At 52.1% G+C, this 20,514-nt stretch overlaps 3 non-coding genes across 3 annotated transcripts; all 3 read left to right on the forward strand.

The window, feature by feature from the left end:
* The first annotated feature begins 2,914 nt into the window (after positions 1 to 2,914).
* LOC140394697 (U2 spliceosomal RNA) lies at positions 2,915 to 3,100 on the forward strand. Its single transcript, XR_011935980.1, has one exon. It is a non-coding gene; the product is annotated as a U2 spliceosomal RNA (small nuclear RNA).
* A 5,890-nt stretch (positions 3,101 to 8,990) lies between these two features.
* On the forward strand, positions 8,991 to 9,174 carry LOC140394689 (U2 spliceosomal RNA). The gene has a single exon (XR_011935972.1). It is a non-coding gene; the product is annotated as a U2 spliceosomal RNA (small nuclear RNA).
* Positions 9,175 to 15,058: 5,884 nt separating this feature from the next.
* On the forward strand, positions 15,059 to 15,242 carry LOC140394690 (U2 spliceosomal RNA). Its single transcript, XR_011935973.1, has one exon. It is a non-coding gene; the product is annotated as a U2 spliceosomal RNA (small nuclear RNA).
* The last annotated feature ends 5,272 nt before the right edge of the window (positions 15,243 to 20,514 follow it).

Consider the following 20,514-nt stretch of genomic DNA (forward strand, 5'->3'; position numbering starts at 1 on the left):
AAACTGCTGACCCCTGAGAACATCGAGGAACTCAGGAGGGATTACAAAGGTTGGAGAACCGTGAAACCCCTCTTTGAGGCCCCACATCTCTGGTGGGAAGCAATCAAGGGGAATATCAAGAGGTTTTTCATCCTCAAGGGCGTTCAAAAGGTGAGAGAGAGACGAGGGGTCATGTCCAGGCTCCAGAAAAGTATGCAAAATTTGCTCCAGCTGCAGTCGATGGGGGTGGATGTCAAGGAGGATCTCCAAGAGGTGAAGAGCCAGCAAGCCTCGCTCTACACCTCGGAGGCCTCCAAGGTTATCTTCCGTTCCAGAGTCCGCTCCGTGGAGCAGGACGAAAAGTGCTCACGCTTCTTCTTCCAAAAGGTGCACAGAGACACCTCTGTGATCAGCAGCCTGAAGGAAGAAGATGGCTCTGAAAAGTCATCGCAGTCTGACATCCTGAGGATCAGCCAATCCTTTTATGCCGGACTGTATGACCTGAAGCCAACAGATAGCACTGTTTCCCAGACCTTCCTGTCGACTATCACGGAGGTCATAGGCGACAGCGAGCTGGAAAACCTGGACAAACCACTAACTCTGGACGAGCTGACAAAGGCCGCCAAGTCCTTCGAGACGAGTAAAACTCCCGGAAGCGACGGCTTACCGGTTGAGTTGTATTCGGCTCTGTGGGACTGGATGGGCCCAGACCTGCTGGAAGTGTACGAGAGTATGCTTCTGGAAGGCAGCATGTCAGAGTCCATGAGGAAAGGCATCATCACCCTCATCTACAAACAGAAGGGGGAAAGGGAAGAAATTCGAAATTGGCGACCCATTTCACTGTTGAATGTGGACTACAAAATTCTAGCAAAGGTCATCGCCAATCGGGTCAGGTCTGCTCTGGAGTCGGTGATCCACCCTGACCAGACCTGTGCTGTACCCGGCAGGAAGATCTCTGATAGCCTCGCGCTACTCAGGGATACGATCGCCTACGTGCAGGACAGGGGGGTGGACACTTGCCTCATCAGCCTTGACCAGGAGAAGGCTTTTGACAGAATATCGCACACCTACATGATGGATGTGCTCTCCAAAATGGGGTTTGGGGAGGGAATTCGCAATTGGATCAAACTGCTCTACACAAACATCTATAGCGCAGTCTCAATCAATGGGTGGGAATCAGAAAAGTTCCAGATCAGATCTGGAGTCAGGCAGGGCTGCCCTCTCTCCTCTGCCCTTTTTGTGTGCTGCATAGAACCTTTTGCCGAGTCCATCAGGAGGGATCCGGGTATAAGAGGAGTGACGATCCCAGGCAGTGGAGGCATGCAAGTCAAGGCCTCCCTGTACATGGACGACGTTGCCGTCTTCTGCTCGGATCCTGCGTCTGTACGCAGGCTCTTGACCACCTGCGACCAGTTTGAACTGGCCTCTGGAGCCAAGGTAAACCGGGGCAAGAGCGAGGCCATGTTCTTTGGGAACTGGGCCGACCGGTCCTTTGTCCCCTTCACTGTCAGGTCCGATTACCTGAAGGTGCTGGGGATATGGTTCGGAGCTGCTGGGGCGTGCACCAAAAACTGGGAGGAGCGCATAGGAAAGGTAAGACAGAAACTGGGCTGGTGGGAGCAACGCTCCCTCTCCATTGCGGGCAAAACCCTAGTCATCAGGTGTGAGGTACTCTCGGTGCTACTGTACGTGGCGCAGGTCTGGCCCATAACCCGACCCTACGCCACAGCAGTCACCCGGGCCATCTTCAAATTTATCTGGCGATCCAAGATGGACCGTGTCCGAAGGGACACCATGTACAAACCTCTGGAGAAGGGAGGGCGGAACGTACCCAACGCCTCCCTCATCCTGTTGGCCACCTTTGTGTCCAGCTGCATCAAGCTGTGCGTGGACCCCCAGTATGCAAACACCAAGTGTCACTACATACTGAGGTTCTACCTGTCCCCGGTGTTGCGAAGGATGGGCCTGGCCTCATTGCCGCGGAACGCTCCAAGTAGTTGGACCGTACCGTACCACCTGTCCTTTGTGGAAAAGTTTTTGAAGGAAAACACCTTTGACCACAAGGCAATGAAGCAGTGGTCAGCACGTAATGTCCTCGAGGCCCTCAGGGAAAAGGAGACCGTGGAGGACGTTGGATGGTTCCCTGAGCAGACTGCCAGAGTCATCTGGCAGAACGCCTCATCACCAGAACTTTCAAACAAGCACCAAGACCTAGCTTGGCTGGTGGTGAGAAAGGCCCTCCCTGTCAGATTCTTCATGCACACCCGAAGGCTCTGCACCAATGCACGCTGCCCTCGGAGTGGCTGTGGGGGAAATGAGACGGTCACACACCTCCTTGTGGAATGTGCCTTTGCAAAGAAGGTCTGGAGAGAGATGCAGTGGTATTTGTCAAGGTTTATCCCAAACAGATCTGTGACACAGGACTCTGTGCTCTACGGACTGTTTCCAGGGACACACACCGAGACAAATATCAACCGCTGCTGGAAGGTCATCAACTCGGTAAAAGACGCTCTTTGGTCTGCCCGAAACTTGCTGATCTTCCAGTGCAAAGAATTGTCCTCGACCGAGTGTTGCAGACTGGCACATTCCAAGGTCCAGGACTACGTGCTGAGGGACGCACTCAAGCTTGGGGCAGCTGCCGCCAAGGCGCAATGGGGAAAGACCACTGTGTAAAGTCTTTCCAGCAAATGTACACCGAGGGGCGCGTAACAGTGTAAAGCCCCTCGGTCTGGGCAACCAACACTCCAATGTATAAAACAAACATGACAATGTAAATATTTAAGAAGGAATTGTAATGTAAAGAGTGATATGTGTATGACAATATCAAAATTGAATGAAAGAAAGTCAAGGCAACATGTAACCCTGCCGGAAATGTACAGTCAAGACAATTTGAAATGTTTCTGTAATGCTCATGATAAATTTTTATGAATAAAGTATATTTTTTTGAAAAAAAAAAAAAAAAAAAAAATCTGTTCTTATCAGTTTAATATCTGATACGTCCCTTATCTGGGGACCATATATTAAATTGATTTTTGGAGCAGGGAGATGGAATAGGGGCTTGCTCCGTCCACTCCACGCATCGACCTGGTATTGCAGTATCTCCAGGAACGGTGCACACCACCCCTTTATGGGGAATTTCAAAGTCAAAAAACAGCTCAAACACATACAAATATACACTTTATTCACATTTCTTTCATCACACAACAAAACGCTTCGTCAAGTGGCTGCTGCTACTCAGCTTCTACGGGGTGTGATGAAGGATGACGAAAGGCCTCATCTTACAAGCACAAGGGGGAAAGCAAACAAATTCAAAATTGACCACCCATTTCACTGCAAAATCCTACCAACTGTCCTGGCTTGACACAATTCACACCTCTCAAACCTGGGGTTACCCCATCTCTGGATCTGTAAAGATTTAATCACCTGCTAATGCTCGCATTCCAAGCATTGTCTGGCATCTTTGAATCTGTCCATATATATGTTTCTGGAGCATACCTCTTCATTCACCTGAGGAAGGAGCAGCGCTCCGAAAGCTAGTGACATCGAAACAAACCTGTTGGACTTTAACCTGGTGTTGTAAGACTTCGTACTGTGCTCACCCCAGTCCAACGCCGGCATCTCCACATCATTTCACTGTTGAATGTGGATTACTCCGCTTCTCGGCCTTTTGGCTAAGATCAAGTGTAGTCTCATTTGATCGAGGGAAGCTGAGGATTTCGATGACGATCGTGGATTGGAGAACTCGGAGGGATTGAAGTCGTCAAAGAAGAAACGTTTGGAGCTTGGCTGCTATTGGTGGATCTACATGCTGGCCTAAACCTCGGGTTTAGGCCTAACGCCGATACAGTTTCACACCCAACGTACGAGCTATGGATGCAGCTGCATCCCGACCACCAGGCTGGGGCGTGCGAAACACTGTCCGAGTCACAGTGAAGAAAACGGATGGAGAGTCACCTTTGGACCGGAAACACTTCGTGAAGAAGGTGCTGCTCGAGTGCTGTGGGTTTAAAGCAACAGAGATCTTCTGCTTGCAAAACTTCCCCAAGAATGGTTTCTTTGATGTCACCTTCAAGAGCGTCGCAGCGTGCATCAAATTCTTGAACGTCTTCAAGGAAAAAGGTAACCAGAGTCCCTTGTCGATCCTGACTGCGGAACCTCTGTTTACGCTACCGGCACAGCGAAATCGGGTTGTTACACTGCACACGTACAACCCCCACGTCCCTGTATCTGATGTGCTCACGTTCCTCGCCAGGTACGCTGAGCTGAAAAGTGACAGCGTGCAAGTGAAAGACACCTTCGGCATCTGGACAAGTGAGCACCAGGTCAAGGTGACCCTAAGAACGGACAGCAATGGAGCCATCCTGCATCCCCCCTCCAATTTCGCTATTGGAGTAAATCGTGGCTACCTCTACTACGTGGGACAGCCACGAGTATGCCACACCTGTGGCAAAACGGGGCATGTTGCCGCAAACTGCAGTGTGACCTTCTGCAAGAACTGCAGGCAGGAGGGACACATGACTAAGGACTGCAAGGAAGACAAGTGCTGCAACCTGTGTGGGGAGGCCGGCCATCTTTACAGGGCCTGCCCGAAACGCGGGGCGACATACGCTCAAATCATCAGCAGCGGAGTTAAAAAGGCGACCAGAGAGGAGGTACATACACCCTCCACCGAAAAAGACACCACGGTTCAGAATGAGGAAAAGCAACAGAAGGGCCCCCAACAAAAAGAGGAGGCCCCAGCACCTCCTGACAACCCAACCCCAGCCCCATCTGATGAGGAACACTCAATGGAAGAGGAAGAGGATGGGACAAAGAATAAAGAGCCCTGGGAAACCGTGAACAGGGACAAACGAAAGAGAAAACAAAAAAAACAAACCGAAGAACCCCCCGAGGGGTAGTGGCAAAAAGCGACACCTCTCAGCCGGCGCACTTAGCGCCGACACCTCATCCGATGAGGGAAAACAGGACAAGAATCGGCCTCAAATAAAGAGGCAAAGCACCAACGTGGAACGGAAGGCACAGACCCCCCAGACCACCGACCGGGAAGGAAACAAGGTCACAGACCAACCCCCGATAGTAACGAGCAGCAACAACCCAGGTGAAGACCGGCCTGCAACCCCAACACCTACTGACTGCCATGACGAACGCCAGGGCTACATCACCCCCCCAATGCATCTGCATCAAAATCACGGGGCCAGTACGGACCAGAACAGCTTTCTCAGCCCTGCAACTGTGCTAAAGTTTGCGAGCACCACCGGCATGCTGGGGAACATCGAACAGCTGGAACAGCCAACTGTATAGACTCTGGACTCTTGAGACTGGTAAATCCATCTTTTTTATAATGGGTTTAAAAATTGCATCCATAAATGTGCGAAGCATCAAAGATACTTCGCGGTGTGTAGCCACACTCAACTATTTGGCAAATGTAAAAGCTGACCTACTGTTCCTGCAGGAGTGCGGAATTCCGCACCTCAGCAACTACAGGCGCTGGTCGAGCTGGTGGTCCCACGGGCCATCCATCTGGTCAGGAGGAAACGACTGCCGCTCCTCCGGCCTGGGTATTCTGCTGCGGGGAGGCAACTTCACCATCTCCGACGTTAAGGAGGTGGTGGGCGGGCGCCTCCTCGTAGCAGACGTGAAATACAAAAACACCCCTCTCAGACTTATTAATGTGTACGCCCCGGCCGTAAAAAGTGAGCGGCTGGCAGTTCTTCAGCAACTCCCACTGCTGTTGGCCACCTCCAAGCCGGTCATCCTGGGTGGTGACTTCAACTGCATCATCGATGCGGCTGGACGATCCAGCAAAGCCGACAGCAAACTAGACGCTACGTCCAGACTCCTGATGGAAACGGTAAAAGACGCCAAGCTGCTCGACGTCTGCAGCAACCCTGCAGACGGCGCGCAGCGTAGATACACATGGTCACGGCCAGACGGGTCCGTCCGCTCCAGGATAGACTTCTTTTTTGTGTCCCGAGCTTTCACGGTCAGGTCCACCGACGTAACGCCGGTGTTCTTCTCTGACCACTGCCTCCTACTGGCCGACTGCCACCTGCAGGAGGACCAGGGGGTAGACAGGGGGACGTGGAAGCTAAATGTAAAACTGCTGACCCCTGAGAACATCGAGGAACTCAGGAGGGATTACAAAGGTTGGAGAACCGTGAAACCCCTCTTTGAGGCCCCACATCTCTGGTGGGAAGCAATCAAGGGGAATATCAAGAGGTTTTTCATCCTCAAGGGCGTTCAAAAGGTGAGAGAGAGACGAGGGGTCATGTCCAGGCTCCAGAAAAGTATGCAAAATTTGCTCCAGCTGCAGTCGATGGGGGTGGATGTCAAGGAGGATCTCCAAGAGGTGAAGAGCCAGCAAGCCTCGCTCTACACCTCGGAGGCCTCCAAGGTTATCTTCCGTTCCAGAGTCCGCTCCGTGGAGCAGGACGAAAAGTGCTCACGCTTCTTCTTCCAAAAGGTGCACAGAGACACCTCTGTGATCAGCAGCCTGAAGGAAGAAGATGGCTCTGAAAAGTCATCGCAGTCTGACATCCTGAGGATCAGCCAATCCTTTTATGCCGGACTGTATGACCTGAAGCCAACAGATAGCACTGTTTCCCAGACCTTCCTGTCGACTATCACGGAGGTCATAGGCGACAGCGAGCTGGAAAACCTGGACAAACCACTAACTCTGGACGAGCTGACAAAGGCCGCCAAGTCCTTCGAGACGAGTAAAACTCCCGGAAGCGACGGCTTACCGGTTGAGTTGTATTCGGCTCTGTGGGACTGGATGGGCCCAGACCTGCTGGAAGTGTACGAGAGTATGCTTCTGGAAGGCAGCATGTCAGAGTCCATGAGGAAAGGCATCATCACCCTCATCTACAAACAGAAGGGGGAAAGGGAAGAAATTCGAAATTGGCGACCCATTTCACTGTTGAATGTGGACTACAAAATTCTAGCAAAGGTCATCGCCAATCGGGTCAGGTCTGCTCTGGAGTCGGTGATCCACCCTGACCAGACCTGTGCTGTACCCGGCAGGAAGATCTCTGATAGCCTCGCGCTACTCAGGGATACGATCGCCTACGTGCAGGACAGGGGGGTGGACACTTGCCTCATCAGCCTTGACCAGGAGAAGGCTTTTGACAGAATATCGCACACCTACATGATGGATGTGCTCTCCAAAATGGGGTTTGGGGAGGGAATTCGCAATTGGATCAAACTGCTCTACACAAACATCTATAGCGCAGTCTCAATCAATGGGTGGGAATCAGAAAAGTTCCAGATCAGATCTGGAGTCAGGCAGGGCTGCCCTCTCTCCTCTGCCCTTTTTGTGTGCTGCATAGAACCTTTTGCCGAGTCCATCAGGAGGGATCCGGGTATAAGAGGAGTGACGATCCCAGGCAGTGGAGGCATGCAAGTCAAGGCCTCCCTGTACATGGACGACGTTGCCGTCTTCTGCTCGGATCCTGCGTCTGTACGCAGGCTCTTGACCACCTGCGACCAGTTTGAACTGGCCTCTGGAGCCAAGGTAAACCGGGGCAAGAGCGAGGCCATGTTCTTTGGGAACTGGGCCGACCGGTCCTTTGTCCCCTTCACTGTCAGGTCAGATTACCTGAAGGTGCTGGGGATATGGTTCGGAGCTGCTGGGGCGTGCACCAAAAACTGGGAGGAGCGCATAGGAAAGGTAAGACAGAAACTGGGCTGGTGGGAGCAACGCTCCCTCTCCATTGCGGGCAAAACCCTAGTCATCAGGTGTGAGGTACTCTCGGTGCTACTGTACGTGGCGCAGGTCTGGCCCATAACCCGACCCTACGCCACAGCAGTCACCCGGGCCATCTTCAAATTTATCTGGCGATCCAAGATGGACCGTGTCCGAAGGGACACCATGTACAAACCTCTGGAGAAGGGAGGGCGGAACGTACCCAACGCCTCCCTCATCCTGTTGGCCACCTTTGTGTCCAGCTGCATCAAGCTGTGCGTGGACCCCCAGTATGCAAACACCAAGTGTCACTACATACTGAGGTTCTACCTGTCCCCGGTGTTGCGAAGGATGGGCCTGGCCTCATTGCCGCGGAACGCTCCAAGTAGTTGGACCGTACCGTACCACCTGTCCTTTGTGGAAAAGTTTTTGAAGGAAAACACCTTTGACCACAAGGCAATGAAGCAGTGGTCAGCACGTAATGTCCTCGAGGCCCTCAGGGAAAAGGAGACCGTGGAGGACGTTGGATGGTTCCCTGAGCAGACTGCCAGAGGCATCTGGCAGAACGCCTCATCACCAGAACTTTCAAACAAGCACCAAGACCTAGCTTGGCTGGTGGTGAGAAAGGCCCTCCCTGTCAGATTCTTCATGCACACCCGAAGGCTCTGCACCAATGCACGCTGCCCTCGGAGTGGCTGTGGGGGAAATGAGACGGTCACACACCTCCTTGTGGAATGTGCCTTTGCAAAGAAGGTCTGGAGAGAGATGCAGTGGTATTTGTCAAGGTTTATCCCAAACAGATCTGTGACACAGGACTCTGTGCTCTACGGACTGTTTCCAGGGACACACACCGAGACAAATATCAACCGCTGCTGGAAGGTCATCAACTCGGTAAAAGACGCTCTTTGGTCTGCCCGAAACTTGCTGATCTTCCAGTGCAAAGAATTGTCCTCGACCGAGTGTTGCAGACTGGCACATTCCAAGGTCCAGGACTACGTGCTGAGGGACGCACTCAAGCTTGGGGCAGCTGCCGCCAAGGCGCAATGGGGAAAGACCACTGTGTAAAGTCTTTCCAGCAAATGTACACCGAGGGGCGCGTAACAGTGTAAAGCCCCTCGGTCTGGGCAACCAACACTCCAATGTATTAAACAAACATGACAATGTAAATATTTAAGAAGGAATTGTAATGTAAAGAGTGATATGTGTACGACAATATCAAAATTGAATGAAAGAAAGTCAAGGCAACATGTAACCCTGCCGGAAATGTACAGTCAAGACAATTTGAAATGTTTCTGTAATGCTCATGATAAATTTTTATGAATAAAGTATATTTTTTTGAAAAAAAAAAAAAAAAAAAATCTGTTCTTATCAGTTTAATATCTGATACGTCCCTTATCTGGGGACCATATATTAAATTGATTTTTGGAGCAGGGAGATGGAATAGGGGCTTGCTCCGTCCACTCCACGCATCGACCTGGTATTGCAGTATCTCCAGGAACGGTGCACACCACCCCTTTATGGGGAATTTCAAAGTCAAAAAACAGCTCAAACACATACAAATATACACTTTATTCACCTTTCATCACACAACAAAACGCTTCGTCAAGTGGCTGCTGCTACTCAGCTTCTACGGGGTGTGATGAAGGATGACGAAAGGCCTCATCTTACAAGCACAAGGGGGAAAGCAAACAAATTCAAAATTGACCACCCATTTCACTGCAAAATCCTACCAACTGTCCTGGCTTGACACAATTCACACCTCTCAAACCTGGGGTTACCCCATCTCTGGATCTGTAAAGATTTAATCACCTGCTAATGGTCGCATTCCAAGCATTGTCTGGCATCTTTGAATCTGTCTATATATATGTTTCTGGAGCATACCTCTTCATTCACCTGAGGAAGGAGCAGCGCTCCGAAAGCTAGTGACATTGAAACAAACCTGTTGGACTTTAACCTGGTGTTGTAAGACTTCGTACTGTGCTCACCCCAGTCCAACGCCGGCATCTCCACATCATTTCACTGTTGAATGTGGATTACTCCGCTTCTCGGCCTTTTGGCTAAGATCAAGTGTAGTCTCATTTGATCGAGGGAAGCTGAGGATTTCGATGACGATCGTGGATTGGAGAACTCGGAGGGATTGAAGTCGTCAAAGAAGAAACGTTTGGAGCTTGGCTGCTATTGGTGGATCTACATGCTGGCCTAAACCTCGGGTTTAGGCCTAACGCCGATACAGTTTCACACCCAACGTACGAGCTATGGATGCAGCTGCATCCCGACCACCAGGCTGGGGCGTGCGAAACACTGTCCGAGTCACAGTGAAGAAAACGGATGGAGAGTCACCTTTGGACCGGAAACACTTCGTGAAGAAGGTGCTGCTCGAGTGCTGTGGGTTTAAAGCAACAGAGATCTTCTGCTTGCAAAACTTCCCCAAGAATGGTTTCTTTGATGTCACCTTCAAGAGCGTCGCAGCGTGCATCAAATTCTTGAACGTCTTCAAGGAAAAAGGTAACCAGAGTCCCTTGTCGATCCTGACTGCGGAACCTCTGTTTACGCTACCGGCACAGCGAAATCGGGTTGTTACACTGCACACGTACAACCCCCACGTCCCTGTATCTGATGTGCTCACGTTCCTCGCCAGGTACGCTGAGCTGAAAAGTGACAGCGTGCAAGTGAAAGACACCTTCGGCATCTGGACAAGTGAGCACCAGGTCAAGGTGACCCTAAGAACGGACAGCAACGGAGCCATCCTGCATCCCCCCTCCAATTTCGCTATTGGAGTAAATCGTGGCTACCTCTACTACGTGGGACAGCCACGAGTATGCCACACCTGTGGCAAAACGGGGCATGTTGCCGCAAACTGCAGTGTGACCTTCTGCAAGAACTGCAGGCAGGAGGGACACATGACTAAGGACTGCAAGGAAGACAAGTGCTGCAACCTGTGTGGGGAGGCCGGCCATCTTTACAGGGCCTGCCCGAAACGCGGGGCGACATACGCTGAAATCATCAGCAGCGGAGTTAAAAAGGCGACCAGAGAGGAGGTGCATACACCCTCCACCGAAAAAGACACCACGGCTCAGAATGAGGAAAAGCAACAAAAGGGCCCCCAACAAAAAGAAGAGGCCCCAGCACCTCCTGACAACCCAACCCCAGCCCCATCTGATGAGGAACACTCAATGGAAGAGGAAGAGGATGGGACAAAGAATAAAGAGCCCTGGGAAACAGTGAACAGGGACAAACGAAAGCGGAAACAAAAAAACAAACTGAAGAACCCCCCGAGGGGTAGCGGCAAAAAGCGACACCTCTCAGCCGGCGCACTTAGCACCGACACCTCATCCGATGAGGGAAAACAGGACAAGAATCGGCCTCAAATAAAGAGGCAAAGCGCCAACGTGGAACGGAAGGCACAGACCCCCCAGACCACCGACCGGGAAGGAAACAAGGTCACAGACCAACCACCGATAGTAACGAGCAGCAACAACCCAGGTGAAGACCGGCCTGCAACCCCAACACCTACTGACTGCCATGACGAACGCCAGGGCTACATCACCCCCCCAATGCATCTGCATCAAAATCACGGGGCCAGTACGGACCAGAACAGCTTTCTCAGCCCTGCAACTGTGCTAAAGTTTGCGAGCACCACCAGCATGCTGGGGAACATCGAACAGCTGGAACAGCCAACTGTATAGACTCTGGACTCTTGAGACTGGTAAATCTATCTTTTTATAATGGGTTTAAAAATTGCATCCATAAATGTGCGAAGCATCAAAGATACTTCGCGGTGTGTAGCCACACTCAACTATTTGGCAAATGTAAAAGCTGACCTACTGTTCCTGCAGGAGTGCGGAATTCCGCACCTCAGCAACTACAGGCGCTGGTCGAGCTGGTGGTCCCACGGGCCATCCATCTGGTCAGGAGGAAACGACTGCCGCTCCTCCGGCCTGGGTATTCTGCTGCGGGGAGGCAACTTCACCATCTCCGACGTTAAGGAGGTGGTGGGCGGGCGCCTCCTCGTAGCAGACGTGAAATACAAAAACACCCCTCTCAGACTTATTAATGTGTACGCCCCGGCCGTAAAAAGTGAGCGGCTGGCAGTTCTTCAGCAACTCCCACTGCTGTTGGCCACCTCCAAGCCGGTCATCCTGGGTGGTGACTTCAACTGCATCATCGATGCGGCTGGACGATCCAGCAAAGCCGACAGCAAACTAGACGCTACGTCCAGACTCCTGATGGAAACGGTAAAAGACGCCAAGCTGCTCGACGTCTGCAGCAACCCTGCAGATGGCGCGCAGCGTAGATACACATGGTCACGGCCAGACGGGTCCGTCCGCTCCAGGATAGACTTCTTTTTTGTGTCCCGAGCTTTCACGGTCAGGTCCACCGACGTAACGCCGGTGTTCTTCTCTGACCACTGCCTCCTACTGGCCGACTGCCACCTGCAGGAAGACCAGGGGGTAGGCAGGGGGACGTGGAAGCTAAATGTAAAACTGCTGACCCCTGAGAACATCGAGGAACTCAGGAGGGATTACAAAGGTTGGAGAACCGTGAAATCCCTCTTTGAGGCCCCACATCTCTGGTGGGAAGCAATCAAGGGGAATATCAAGAGGTTTTTCATCCTCAAGGGCGTTCAAAAGGTGAGAGAGAGACGAGGGGTCATGTCCAGGCTCCAGAAAAGTATGCAAAATTTGCTCCAGCTGCAGTCGATGGGGGTGGATGTCAAGGAGGATCTCCAAGAGGTGAAGAGCCAGCAAGCCTCGCTCTACACCTCGGAGGCCTGCAAGGTTATCTTCCGTTCCAGAGTCCGCTCCGTGGAGCAGGACGAAAAGTGCTCACGCTTCTTCTTCCAAAAGGTGCACAGAGACACCTCTGTGATCAGCAGCCTGAAGGAAGAAGATGGCTCTGAAAAGTCATCGCAGTCTGACATCCTGAGGATCAGCCAATCCTTTTATGCCGGACTGTATGACCTGAAGCCAACAGATAGCACTGTTTCCCAGACCTTCCTGTCGACTATCACGGAGGTCATAGGCGACAGCGAGCTGGAAAACCTGGACAAACCACTAACTCTGGACGAGCTGACAAAGGCCGCCAAGTCCTTCGAGACGAGTAAAACTCCCGGAAGCGACGGCTTACCGGTTGAGTTGTATTCGGCTCTGTGGGACTGGATGGGCCCAGACCTGCTGGAAGTGTACGAGAGTATGCTTCTGGAAGGCAGCATGTCAGAGTCCATGAGGAAAGGCATCATCACCCTCATCTACAAGCAGAAGGGGGAAAGGGAAGAAATTCGAAATTGGCGACCCATTTCACTGTTGAATGTGGACTACAAAATTCTAGCAAAGGTCATCGCCAATCGGGTCAGGTCTGCTCTGGAGTCGGTGATCCACCCTGACCAGACCTGTGCTGTACCCGGCAGGAAGATCTCTGATAGCCTCGCGCTACTCAGGGATACGATCGCCTACGTGCAGGACAGGGGGGTGGACACTTGCCTCATCAGCCTTGACCAGGAGAAGGCTTTTGACAGAATATCGCACACCTACATGATGGATGTGCTCTCCAAAATGGGGTTTGGGGAGGGAATTCGCAATTGGATCAAACTGCTCTACACAAACATCTATAGCGCAGTCTCAATCAATGGGTGGGAATCAGAAAAGTTCCAGATCAGATCTGGAGTCAGGCAGGGCTGCCCTCTCTCCTCTGCCCTTTTTGTGTGCTGCATAGAACCTTTTGCCGAGTCCATCAGGAGGGATCCGGGTATAAGAGGAGTGACGATCCCAGGCAGTGGAGGCATGCAAGTCAAGGCCTCCCTGTACATGGACGACGTTGCCGTCTTCTGCTCGGATCCTGCGTCTGTACGCAGGCTCTTGACCACCTGCGACCAGTTTGAACTGGCCTCTGGAGCCAAGGTAAACCGGGGCAAGAGCGAGGCCATGTTCTTTGGGAACTGGGCCGACCGGTCCTTTGTCCCCTTCACTGTCAGGTCAGATTACCTGAAGGTGCTGGGGATATGGTTCGGAGCTGCTGGGGCGTGCACCAAAAACTGGGAGGAGCGCATAGGAAAGGTAAGACAGAAACTGGGCTGGTGGGAGCAACGCTCCCTCTCCATTGCGGGCAAAACCCTGGTCATCAGGTGTGAGGTACTCTCGGTGCTACTGTACGTGGCGCAGGTCTGGCCCATAACCCGACCCTACGCCACAGCAGTCACCCGGGCCATCTTCAAATTTATCTGGCGATCCAAGATGGACCGTGTCCGAAGGGACACCATGTACAAACCTCTGGAGAAGGGAGGGCGGAACGTACCCAACGCCTCCCTCATCCTGTTGGCCACCTTTGTGTCCAGCTGCATCAAGCTGTGCGTGGATCCCCAGTATGCAAACACCAAGTGTCACTACATACTGAGGTTCTACCTGTCCCCGGTGTTGCGAAGGATGGGCCTGGCCTCATTGCCGCGGAACGCTCCAAGTAGTTGGACCGTACCGTACCACCTGTCCTTTGTGGAAAAGTTTTTGAAGGAAAACACCTTTGACCACAAGGCAATGAAGCAGTGGTCAGCACGTAATGTCCTCGAGGCCCTCAGGGAAAAGGAGACCGTGGAGGACGTTGGATGGTTCCCTGAGCAGACTGCCAGAGTCATCTGGCAGAACGCCTCATCACCAGAACTTTCAAACAAGCACCAAGACCTAGCTTGGCTGGTGGTGAGAAAGGCCCTCCCTGTCAGATTCTTCATGCACACCCGAAGGCTCTGCACCAATGCACGCTGCCCTCGGAGTGGCTGTGGGGGAAATGAGACGGTCACACACCTCCTTGTGGAATGTGGCTTTGCAAAGAAGGTCTGGAGAGAGATGCAGTGGTATTTGTCAAGGTTTATCCCAAACAGATCTGTGACACAGGACTCTGTGCTCTACGGACTGTTTCCAGGGACACACACCGAGACAAATATCAACTGCTGCTGGAAGGTCATCAACTCGGTAAAAGACGCTCTTTGGTCTGCCCGAAACTTGCTGATCTTCCAGTGCAAAGAATTGTCCTCGACCGAGTGTTGCAGACTGGCACATTCCAAGGTCCAGGACTACGTGCTGAGGGACGCACTCAAGCTTGGGGCAGCTGCCGCCAAGGCGCAATGGGGAAAGACCACTGTGTAAAGTCTTTCCAGCAAATGTACACCGAGGGGCGCGTAACAGTGTAAAGCCCCTCGGTCTGGGCAACCAACACTCCAATGTATTAAACAAACATGACAATGTAAATATTTAAGAAGGAATTGTAATGTAAAGAGTGATATGTGTACGACAATATCAAAATTGAATGAAAGAAAGTCAAGGCAACATGTAACCCTGCCGGAAATGTACAGTCAAGACAATTTGAAATGTTTCTGTAATGCTCATGATAAATTTTTATGAATAAAGTATATTTTTTTGAAAAAAAAAAAAAAAAAAAATCTGTTCTTATCAGTTTAATATCTGATACGTCCCTTATCTGGGGACCATATATTAAATTGATTTTTGGAGCAGGGAGATGGAATAGGGGCTTGCTCCGTCCACTCCACGCATCGACCTGGTATTGCAGTATCTCCAGGAACGGTGCACACCACCCCTTTATGGGGAATTTCAAAGTCAAAAAACAGCTCAAACACATACAAATATACACTTTATTCACCTTTCATCACACAACAAAACGCTTCGTCAAGTGGCTGCTGCTACTCAGCTTCTACGGGGTGTGATGAAGGATGACGAAAGGCCTCATCTTACAAGCACAAGGGGGAAAGCAAACAAATTCAAAATTGACCACCCATTTCACTGCAAAATCCTACCAACTGTCCTGGCTTGACACAATTCACACCTCTCAAACCTGGGGTTACCCCATCTCTGGATCTGTAAAGATTTAATCACCTGCTAATGGTCGCATTCCAAGCATTGTCTGGCATCTTTGAATCTGTCTATATATATGTTTCTGGAGCATACCTCTTCATTCACCTGAGGAAGGAGCAGCGCTCCGAAAGCTAGTGACATTGAAACAAACCTGTTGGACTTTAACCTGGTGTTGTAAGACTTCGTACTGTGCTCACCCCAGTCCAACGCCGGCATCTCCACATCATTTCACTGTTGAATGTGGATTACTCCGCTTCTCGGCCTTTTGGCTAAGATCAAGTGTAGTCTCATTTGATCGAGGGAAGCTGAGGATTTCGATGACGATCGTGGATTGGAGAACTCGGAGGGATTGAAGTCGTCAAAGAAGAAACGTTTGGAGCTTGGCTGCTATTGGTGGATCTACATGCTGGCCTAAACCTCGGGTTTAGGCCTAACGCCGATACAGTTTCACACCCAACGTACGAGCTATGGATGCAGCTGCATCCCGACCACCAGGCTGGGGCGTGCGAAACACTGTCCGAGTCACAGTGAAGAAAACGGATGGAGAGTCACCTTTGGACCGGAAACACTTCGTGAAGAAGGTGCTGCTCGAGTGCTGTGGGTTTAAAGCAACAGAGATCTTCTGCTTGCAAAACTTCCCCAAGAATGGTTTCTTTGATGTCACCTTCAAGAGCGTCGCAGCGTGCATCAAATTCTTGAACGTCTTCAAGGAAAAAGGTAACCAGAGTCCCTTGTCGATCCTGACTGCGGAACCTCTGTTTACGCTACCGGCACAGCGAAATCGGGTTGTTACACTGCACACGTACAACCCCCACGTCCCTGTATCTGATGTGCTCACGTTCCTCGCCAGGTACGCTGAGCTGAAAAGTGACAGCGTGCAAGTGAAAGACACCTTCGGCATCTGGACAAGTGAGCACCAGGTCAAGGTGACCCTAAGAACGGACAGCAACGGAGCCATCCTGCATCCCCCCTCCAATTTCGCTATTGGAGTAAATCGTGGCTACCTCTACTACGTGGGACAGCCACGAGTATGCCACACCTGTGGCAAAACGGGGCATGTTGCCGCAAACTGCAGTGTGACCTTCTGCAAGAACTGCAGGCAGGAGGGACACATGACTAAGGACTGCAAGGAAGACAAGTGCTGCAACCTGTGTGGGGAGGCCGGCCATCTTTACAGGGCCTGCCCGAAACGCGGGGCGACATACGCTGAAATCATCAGCAGCGGAGTTAAAAAGGCGACCAGAGAGGAGGTGCATACACCCTCCACCGAAAAAGACACCACGGCTCAGAATGAGGAAAAGCAACAAAAGGGCCCCCAACAAAAAGAAGAGGCCCCAGCACCTCCTGACAACCCAACCCCAGCCCCATCTGATGAGGAACACTCAATGGAAGAGGAAGAGGATGGGACAAAGAATAAAGAGCCCTGGGAAACAGTGAACAGGGACAAACGAAAGCGGAAACAAAAAAACAAACTGAAGAACCCCCCGAGGGGTAGCGGCAAAAAGCGACACCTCTCAGCCGGCGCACTTAGCGCCGACACCTCATCCGATGAGGGAAAACAGGACAAGAATCGGCCTCAAATAAAGAGGCAAAGCGCCAACGTGGAACGGAAGGCACAGACCCCCCAGACCACCGACCGGGAAGGAAACAAGGTCACAGACCAACCACCGATAGTAACGAGCAGCAACAACCCAGGTGAAGACCGGCCTGCAACCCCAACACCTACTGACTGCCATGACGAACGCCAGGGCTACATCACCCCCCCAATGCATCTGCATCAAAATCACGGGGCCAGTACGGACCAGAACAGCTTTCTCAGCCCTGCAACTGTGCTAAAGTTTGCGAGCACCACCAGCATGCTGGGGAACATCGAACAGCTGGAACAGCCAACTGTATAGACTCTGGACTCTTGAGACTGGTAAATCTATCTTTTTATAATGGGTTTAAAAATTGCATCCATAAATGTGCGAAGCATCAAAGATACTTCGCGGTGTGTAGCCACACTCAACTATTTGGCAAATGTAAAAGCTGACCTACTGTTCCTGCAGGAGTGCGGAATTCCGCACCTCAGCAACTACAGGCGCTGGTCGAGCTGGTGGTCCCACGGGCCATCCATCTGGTCAGGAGGAAACGACTGCCGCTCCTCCGGCCTGGGTATTCTGCTGCGGGGAGGCAACTTCACCATCTCCGACGTTAAGGAGGTGGTGGGCGGGCGCCTCCTCGTAGCAGACGTGAAATACAAAAACACCCCTCTCAGACTTATTAATGTGTACGCCCCGGCCGTAAAAAGTGAGCGGCTGGCAGTTCTTCAGCAACTCCCACTGCTGTTGGCCACCTCCAAGCCGGTCATCCTGGGTGGTGACTTCAACTGCATCATCGATGCGGCTGGACGATCCAGCAAAGCCGACAGCAAACTAGACGCTACGTCCAGACTCCTGATGGAAACGGTAAAAGACGCCAAGCTGCTCGACGTCTGCAGCAACCCTGCAGATGGCGCGCAGCGTAGATACACATGGTCACGGCCAGACGGGTCCGTCCGCTCCAGGATAGACTTCTTTTTTGTGTCCCGAGCTTTCACGGTCAGGTCCACCGACGTAACGCCGGTGTTCTTCTCTGACCACTGCCTCCTACTGGCCGACTGCCACCTGCAGGAAGACCAGGGGGTAGGCAGGGGGACGTGGAAGCTAAATGTAAAACTGCTGACCCCTGAGAACATCGAGGAACTCAGGAGGGATTACAAAGGTTGGAGAACCGTGAAATCCCTCTTTGAGGCCCCACATCTCTGGTGGGAAGCAATCAAGGGGAATATCAAGAGGTTTTTCATCCTCAAGGGCGTTCAAAAGGTGAGAGAGAGACGAGGGGTCATGTCCAGGCTCCAGAAAAGTATGCAAAATTTGCTCCAGCTGCAGTCGATGGGGGTGGATGTCAAGGAGGATCTCCAAGAGGTGAAGAGCCAGCAAGCCTCGCTCTACACCTCGGAGGCCTGCAAGGTTATCTTCCGTTCCAGAGTCCGCTCCGTGGAGCAGGACGAAAAGTGCTCACGCTTCTTCTTCCAAAAGGTGCACAGAGACACCTCTGTGATCAGCAGCCTGAAGGAAGAAGATGGCTCTGAAAAGTCATCGCAGTCTGACATCCTGAGGATCAGCCAATCCTTTTATGCCGGACTGTATGACCTGAAGCCAACAGATAGCACTGTTTCCCAGACCTTCCTGTCGACTATCACGGAGGTCATAGGCGACAGCGAGCTGGAAAACCTGGACAAACCACTAACTCTGGACGAGCTGACAAAGGCCGCCAAGTCCTTCGAGACGAGTAAAACTCCCGGAAGCGACGGCTTACCGGTTGAGTTGTATTCGGCTCTGTGGGACTGGATGGGCCCAGACCTGCTGGAAGTGTACGAGAGTATGCTTCTGGAAGGCAGCATGTCAGAGTCCATGAGGAAAGGCATCATCACCCTCATCTACAAGCAGAAGGGGGAAAGGGAAGAAATTCGAAATTGGCGACCCATTTCACTGTTGAATGTGGACTACAAAATTCTAGCAAAGGTCATCGCCAATCGGGTCAGGTCTGCTCTGGAGTCGGTGATCCACCCTGACCAGACCTGTGCTGTACCCGGCAGGAAGATCTCTGATAGCCTCGCGCTACTCAGGGATACGATCGCCTACGTGCAGGACAGGGGGGTGGACACTTGCCTCATCAGCCTTGACCAGGAGAAGGCTTTTGACAGAATATCGCACACCTACATGATGGATGTGCTCTCCAAAATGGGGTTTGGGGAGGGAATTCGCAATTGGATCAAACTGCTCTACACAAACATCTATAGCGCAGTCTCAATCAATGGGTGGGAATCAGAAAAGTTCCAGATCAGATCTGGAGTCAGGCAGGGCTGCCCTCTCTCCTCTGCCCTTTTTGTGTGCTGCATAGAACCTTTTGCCGAGTCCATCAGGAGGGATCCGGGTATAAGAGGAGTGACGATCCCAGGCAGTGGAGGCATGCAAGTCAAGGCCTCCCTGTACATGGACGACGTTGCCGTCTTCTGCTCGGATCCTGCGTCTGTACGCAGGCTCTTGACCACCTGCGACCAGTTTGAACTGGCCTCTGGAGCCAAGGTAAACCGGGGCAAGAGCGAGGCCATGTTCTTTGGGAACTGGGCCGACCGGTCCTTTGTCCCCTTCACTGTCAGGTCAGATTACCTGAAGGTGCTGGGGATATGGTTCGGAGCTGCTGGGGCGTGCACCAAAAACTGGGAGGAGCGCATAGGAAAGGTAAGACAGAAACTGGGCTGGTGGGAGCAACGCTCCCTCTCCATTGCGGGCAAAACCCTGGTCATCAGGTGTGAGGTACTCTCGGTGCTACTGTACGTGGCGCAGGTCTGGCCCATAACCCGACCCTACGCCACAGCAGTCACCCGGGCCATCTTCAAATTTATCTGGCGATCCAAGATGGACCGTGTCCGAAGGGACACCATGTACAAACCTCTGGAGAAGGGAGGGCGGAACGTACCCAACGCCTCCCTCATCCTGTTGGCCACCTTTGTGTCCAGCTGCATCAAGCTGTGCGTGGATCCCCAGTATGCAAACACCAAGTGTCACTACATACTGAGGTTCTACCTGTCCCCGGTGTTGCGAAGGATGGGCCTGGCCTCATTGCCGCGGAACGCTCCAAGTAGTTGGACCGTACCGTACCACCTGTCCTTTGTGGAAAAGTTTTTGAAGGAAAACACCTTTGACCACAAGGCAATGAAGCAGTGGTCAGCACGTAATGTCCTCGAGGCCCTCAGGGAAAAGGAGACCGTGGAGGACGTTGGATGGTTCCCTGAGCAGACTGCCAGAGTCATCTGGCAGAACGCCTCATCACCAGAACTTTCAAACAAGCACCAAGACCTAGCTTGGCTGGTGGTGAGAAAGGCCCTCCCTGTCAGATTCTTCATGCACACCCGAAGGCTCTGCACCAATGCACGCTGCCCTCGGAGTGGCTGTGGGGGAAATGAGACGG

Source organism: Scyliorhinus torazame, chromosome 17 (assembly GCF_047496885.1).
Source record: "Scyliorhinus torazame isolate Kashiwa2021f chromosome 17, sScyTor2.1, whole genome shotgun sequence".
NCBI classification, from domain to species: Eukaryota; Metazoa; Chordata; class Chondrichthyes; order Carcharhiniformes; family Scyliorhinidae; genus Scyliorhinus; species Scyliorhinus torazame.